Source organism: Macrotis lagotis, chromosome 2 (genome assembly GCF_037893015.1).
Source record: "Macrotis lagotis isolate mMagLag1 chromosome 2, bilby.v1.9.chrom.fasta, whole genome shotgun sequence".
Classification (NCBI taxonomy): domain Eukaryota; kingdom Metazoa; phylum Chordata; class Mammalia; order Peramelemorphia; family Peramelidae; genus Macrotis; species Macrotis lagotis.
Genome location: NC_133659.1, coordinates 76,721,900 through 76,729,175, shown reverse-complemented (window position 1 = coordinate 76,729,175; position 7,276 = coordinate 76,721,900). Strand labels below are relative to the sequence as shown.

Here is a 7,276-nt window from a genome sequence, read left to right as displayed (position 1 = left end):
TTTGCCATTCTATATACCTTATCAGTAGACCAACTCATTGTTTCTGTGAGAAAATTTCTACAAAAACTGATGGTACTTTGCAGATTGTCCTGGTAATAGATTAAGTAGCAATTTACATAAGAAACAAATTTTTTAAAGTGCAGGCTCTTAGCAATATTCTATTTACTTCTAATGAGTATTTGTTAGTTATTTCAAATTTTCACAGACCTATGATTTCATCAGTGTGGGTCCTCCATGTACCAAGGTAGATTACCCATCCTTTCTGTGCCTTACTATAGTCCTCAGGAGTTTCTGTAGCTGGAAATACTCAGCACCCCCACTGCCAATCCAGTGATAAGACTCTGAATTTATCTGGGCTTATCCTCAGACGATAGATTCTATTGCTGTAATAAAAAGGAAAAGGGTCTGTTAGAGTATATGTTCTCCTGGGCTAGCCTTCAAGAACCTAGTGTCATCTTCACATCATAACAATGTGTTAGAGCAAGAACTTTATGGAGGGCTTTAAATTGGCTTATTACAAAATTAGAATTTTTAGCAATACAAATAAAAAAGACATGGTTTTTCATTTTGCACTAATTTAACATTCTATGATAAATTTAAGAAAAGGATAGTCAATGATTAGAAATGATTGAGAATTCATATATCCTCTTGAATTTCTTATTTTATCTTGGGAAGATATACAACATTTGTTTATGGAATTACAAAAGCATAATTATATTAGTTTAATATCATGGCAGTCAAAGATTCAGATAATTAAGATCAATTGATAAGTATTAAGTCCCTATTACAAGACAAACATGGTACTCAAAGCTCAGAATACAAGAAAAAATTGAAAGTCTCTTTCCCAAGAAGCTTCCTTTCTATCAGAAAACTGAAACTGTGGTGACCAAAGTTGTTTGAGCCAGTTAGCTGCTATCCCTCCCTCAAAGTTCCTGGCTATTTCAGCTACACTGGCTTGTTTGCCCCACCTCTTCTCCACAAGGTGTTTGGTCCACCTCTTTTTGCCCATGCATTTTTTTATTCCAATACTGGTAAAACAAAGATTGGATAAGGAAAGAGATAGGGATAGAAACTAGACATGTGATATCACTTATTTAAGCAATTCCTAAAGAAGTTCCCTCTTTCAATGTTGGTTGGCACTTTCTGTACAATTCATAGTTTTAGAGACCTGCCTAGAGCACAGAGAAATTAAATGGATATGTATCCAAGGTAAATTTTGAATCTAGGTCTTCTTGGTTTCAATAGACCAGATTTCTATCTGCTATACCTATCTAAGGCAAAATAACAAGGATTTTTCAGGCATTTACTATTTTCAGGCACTGCCAGGGCATCAAAAAGATTAGAATAATGATAGATACTAGAAGACAATGTATAAGCAAAGGCAAGACTAAGAAGCTCATATCTTAGACTCCATTAAAGACCTTATCCTGACTTTTGAGATATCCTGATATTTATTAAAGGATGTAATACAACTCACTGGACAGTCATAGGAGCTTAATGAACAAGCATCTTCTTTGACAAAATATCAGTCTGACAATAAAAAAAATGAGAGGTATATTTCATGGAACGAATCAAGGAAGAAATTAATATTGTAAAGGTCTTTGCATTTAGCATTTCTGGGACAGAAATGCTTCCAGGCAAAAGTAAATTCATAAGCCTTTAAATTTGAAGAACCAATTTACTTCAACATCCTTGCTATGTGCCATGCTTAAAAGAAAAGGAATAATGAAAAAGGAAAGGGGGGGGGTTGTAGTTTAATGATTTAAACATGAAACACTATTATAACTTAAGAGTTTGTATTATGCCACCAAAAGCTCTTTGGGGATTTGGAAAATTGATAGTGTAGTCAATGGGGTTAAGTGCCCAAAAGGCATTGTTTCTAACTTATGCCAACATCTAAAGACAATAGCTGGAGATAACATTCCACATAAATCTTCTACAAAATGGGAAAGCTATCAGTCATGCTTGAAGAAAATATTTGCTCATACATTTGGGGCACTGAACCACTAACTCATTCATCTTAGAGTATTAAAGAGTGGATTTTAAAGTTAATCCAGTGGTACAGAATAGCAATAGAGTTATCTTGCAAGAACCCACCTCTTTCTCAGTATATAGATGAAAAGACTTAAGAAGAACAAGTGATTTTATTATTTTTTACCTCTTCAACATCCTTCATATATGCCACCCTTAATTCATACAATGATAATCTTAATTTAAGCCCTTCATCTTAATTGGATGAGTAGCTTCCTAATTGGTTTCCCTTCCTGAAGTCATTCCTCATTCCAGTCTAGCTTCCGTACAACAACAAAAATGATTTTCTGAAAGTTTGAGTCTGACCATACCCCCTCTATTAAACACCAGTGCTCCCTATTACCTCTGATAAAATGTTCTTTGAGGTTTAAAACTCTTTAACATCTAGTCCCATTTTACGTTTCCAGACTTATTATACATTACTTCCCTTCACATACTCTATGGTGCATCCATAGAGATAGCTTCTTACTGTTCCAGACTGATGACAGTCCTTCCCTTATCTACATGCCATGCCCTGGTCTTCCTCATCTAGAATGCATCCTACTCATCTGCCCCTATTGGAATCACTGATTTCCTTCTAGATTCAACTCACAGACAACTATCTGTATGAGGTATTTTCTCATTCCTTCAGCTGATGGTGTCATCTCTCTTCCTCAATGTTACCTTGATACTTTTGCTTGTATCTTGTATGTATCTCTCTGTATATATGGGTATATTTATGTTCTTATATACATACAAACATGTGATCCCCCACATTAGAATTTAAGGTCCTTAAGGTCAGGGAATGGTTTGTCTTTGTCTCAGTAGCCTTAACATTTAGCAAATGCTTGTTAGTTGATTGTATTGTATTTGCTAAGTCCTTCAGTGGAATAGCAGGCCTGGAATCTCAATTCAAATTCTATCAAAAGTGGGAAGGCAAAGTACAAGATTTGACTTTGAGAGAGGAACACAATTCTCTACTTTTAGATATACAATTTTTGCTTTGCTGAGCAAAGTCATCCAAAACCTGCTTGCAACCCAATTCTGGTCTGAGAAGCAGTAGCAGGTTGAGACAGAACAAACTGTCATCATGGATTAAAATATCTCTTCACCTCCAGTACATTAGTCATTTCTGAGACTTCTGGTATAGTAAAATCCCTTGACTTAGCAGTGGGAAGCATCACGGAATTCTGGGAAAACCAATGGTGTAGGAGACAGAGGGTTCAAATCCAACTTATGCCACCCTAGGGGACAATGAGGAGGGCACTTAACTTTTCTAGTCCTCAATATCTTTACTTGTAAAATGAGTGGGTTGGTCGCTAAATGGTCTCAAAGGTTCCTTCCAATTTCAATTCTATGATCCATGGATGGCAGACATATCATTGAGTTCAGGCTCTGTTCCCACTGAGATTTTACAGAAACTGAAGGTGTTAAAAAAAAAAGAAAAAGAAACTGTCAGAGTGTTTTTTTCTTTATGAACTTCACTTTACTTTTAAAAAATATTTTATTTATTTTTTTCTACTACATGCAATGGCAGTTTTCAACTATCTTTTTTTTGCAAGATTTTGAGTTTTACATATTTCTCCTTTCCTCTCCCCTCCCCAACAGGATGTAATCTAATAAAAGCTATACTTATATAACCTTGATAAACATAGGTTCATATTAATTAAGAAGAGTTAAATCCAAACAAAAAATGGAGAGGAAAAAAAGACACAGTATATAAGACAACTTTTCCCCCCCAAATTTATATTTTTCAAGGCAATGGAGTTAAGTGACTTGCTCAAGGTCACACAGCTTTGGTAATTATTAAGTGCTCTATCTACTTCACTACCTTAGTGGCCCCAAGATAACTTTTAAAAATGGGAAATAGTAAGGTTTGGTCTACATTTAGATCCACAGTTCTTTCTCTGAATATAGATGGTATTTTCCATCACAAGTCTTTTAGAATTGTCTTTGATTATGCTGAATTGAACATGGTCGATCATCATTCAGTGTTGCTGTTAGTGTGTATAATGTTCTAGATCTACTCATTTTACTCTTTATCAGGTCATGCAAGTCTTTCCAGGCTTTCCTGAAGTTCTGGCTCTCTTGATTTCTTAAGGAACAATAGAGTTCCTTCACATTCGTGTATCACAAATTGTTCAGCCATTCCTCAATTAATGGACATTCCCTCCATTTTTCCACAAGAAAAAGAGATACTATAAATATTATATAAATATAAATTCTAATCAATATATAAAATATATATTATAATATAGATATAAATAAATGTTTTTACCCTTTTGGGTAGTCTCTTTGGGATACAGATCTAGTAGTGGTATTGTTGAGTCAAAGGGAATGCAGTTTCATCGTCCTTGGGACCTAATTCCAAATTGTTCCCTGAGAGTATATTTTTCTCCAAAGACCTATTAAACCTGTGAACTTTTACATCAAAACTCCATGAATATTTGATCTTTTAAAGTTCCCTATTAATTACTTTATTTCCTTCCCCAAGAAATAACCTGCTTTTAATTTACTCTTCTTCTGGAAGAAGGTTTTCTATAAATAAGCATGACTGGTGGCCGGCTCAGGGAAGCAGCACCCACCCTTATCTTTGAGAGAGCTCTACTAGAGGGGTGGGCCAGGGACCCAGAGGGGGGGCTCGTGGCAGGGGCGAGGGCCTCACGTGTCGTGGCCCCAAGCGCGAGTCCTCGGGTGTTGGCAGCGGACCCCGTCGCTGCTGCCAGGGGTCCCCCCCCCCCAGTCCTGGCCATGAGCAACATTGAGGAAGCCCAACGCCTTGCTGGCAGGGCAGCTGTGGACAACCACGTGAAGACCAACCAAGTGCTGGGCATCGGCAGCGGTTCTCCCATCGTCTACGTGGTAAAGAGGATAGCGGAAAAAGTCAAAGAAGAACACCTGCAGCTTGTCTGTATTCCTACGTCCTTTAAGTCCCGGCAGCTCATTCTTCATAATGGCTTAACCCTAAGTGACTTGGACCAACACCCAGGGCTTGATCTGGCCATTGACGGTGCTTGTGAAGTAGATGCCGAGCTCAATGTCATCAAAGGATGCTGCGGAGGCTGCCTGACAAAGGAGGAGATTGTAGCGAGCGACGCCAAAGGCTTGATCATCATTGCTGATTACAGGAAAGAGTCAAAGAACTTTGGCGAGCACAGAGGGAAGGGAATTCCCGTTGAAGTCATCCCGATGGCCTATGTCCCTGTGTCCAGGACCCTGACCCTGACCCAGAAGTTTGGCGGAGTGGCAGAGCTGCGGCTGACCGGGTGCGAGGGCGGCCCTGTGGTGTCGGAGAATGGAAACTTCATGCTGGACTGGAAGTTCGACCGGCCCCACAAATGGTATGAGCTGAACACGGCCCTCAAAATGATCCCAGGAGTCGTGGGCACGGGTCTCTTTTATCAGCATGGCTGAAAGAGTCTACATTGGCATGGGAGATGGCACCGTCATCATGAAGGAGAGACCAGATCATTGACCTAGGCTCCACCCATCTCCAAGAAGCCTGGTATGCAAACCTGACTCAGGACCAAGGTCAGAGCATGGGGGAAATCCACTTTAATGTTGTTGAATGTCATTTTTTTTTAAGGGGGAATAGAGTTTGTCACTTGAACAGTTGGGCATCAGACGCCTCCTCTTCACCAAAAAAAGAAAAAATAGTGGTTATATGGCACTACTATCAACCACACCAAAGCACTTCTTTAAAAATTTATTCCCCCCATTAATTTATTAAAATTTTATCTTTATGGATGATTTTTGTTGCTACCTGATTCGTTTCTAACGATAACTTTATTCCCTCACACACTCGAGAGCCATTAAAAAGAAACAAGGAAAAAAAAAGTTCAACAAAACCAACCAACACATGGATGATTGCTGTCCAAAGTACACTAGTTCTGGAGACAGGATCTGGGTTCAGATTCTCCTATCACTTACTCAGTGTTCTTGGGTGAGTCACAACCTTTTGGAGGATAGATAAAATCAACAATGTACAATAATAATATCGTAATAGATAATCTCTATAATCCTTTCCAGCTCCAAATCAATGATTCTATAATACTATGGTTGACAATATTCAACATCCTTAGTCTTCTGCCCTCTAAGAAGAGGTGGGGAGGGACCCAATTTTTTTAATTTAAAACTTATTTTGATAAGCTTTATTGATAAATATTATTTTAATATCCATCGACAAAGCCTTATTCAAATGGATGAACAAAAGTAAATTAAAAACAAAAACCAAAGGTTATAAATGACTAGGTAGTTAGGTGGCACATAGAGAGCACTGGTCTATAGTCAGATCTCAGTTTGAAACTGATCTCATACATTTACTACCTGGATGATCCAAGACAGGTCCTTTAATCTCTGTCGACCTCAATTTCCTCATCTATAAAATGGCAATAATCATAGTCCCTATCTCAGAAAGTTGTTAGGGTCAAATGAGATATTTGTAAAGGACTTTGTAAACTTTAAAACATCAGATAAATGTTAGTATAATTATTCAATGTATTGTAATCCCATTCATGGGTATTCTATCCATGTATAATGCTTGAAAATCTTCCTCCAGATCTCTTTTTTTACAAGTATATTTTATTTGTTTTTCCAACCACATACAATGGTAGTTTTTTCCAATCATTCTTTATAAGGTTTTGAGTTTTACACTTTTTTCTCCCTCCATCCTTTCCCTCCCCTCTCCCTGACATAAATCTGACATAAACTCTATATTTAAAACCATTCTAAACACAAATCTATATTGAACATGTGAGAAAAGAATGGCATCCAATAGGAAGAAAGAAAACATTAGAGAGAAAAAGATGACATAATACATAAGACAACTTTTAAAAATTGAAGATAATAAGCTTTGGGAATTAATTTACACTTTATATTTTATTATCTGGATATGGATGATATTTTCCATTACAAGTATTTTAAAATTGTCTTTGATTATTGTGCTGCTGAAATGCATAAACTCAATATAGTTGATCATCATCCCATGTTGTTGTTAATGTGTATAATGTTCTTCTGGTTCTGGTCATTTAACTCAGCATCAATTTATACAAGTCTTTTTAGACTTTTCTGAAATCCCATCCTTCATGATTTCTTGTAGAACAATAGTGTTCTATCACATACATATACCACAATTTGCTTAGTCATTCCTCAATTGATGGGCATCCCCTCAATTTCCAATTCTTTGCCACTACAAAAAGAGCTGCTATGAATATTTTTGTACATATGGGATTTTACCTTTTTTCATGATTTCCTCAGGACACAGACC

General features: G+C 37.2%; 1 pseudogene; it reads left to right on the top strand.

Moving 5' to 3' along the window:
• Positions 1-4,761: 4,761 nt before the first annotated feature.
• Positions 4,762-5,509, top strand: LOC141511062 (ribose-5-phosphate isomerase pseudogene; annotated as a pseudogene).
• Positions 5,510-7,276: the final 1,767 nt, after the last annotated feature.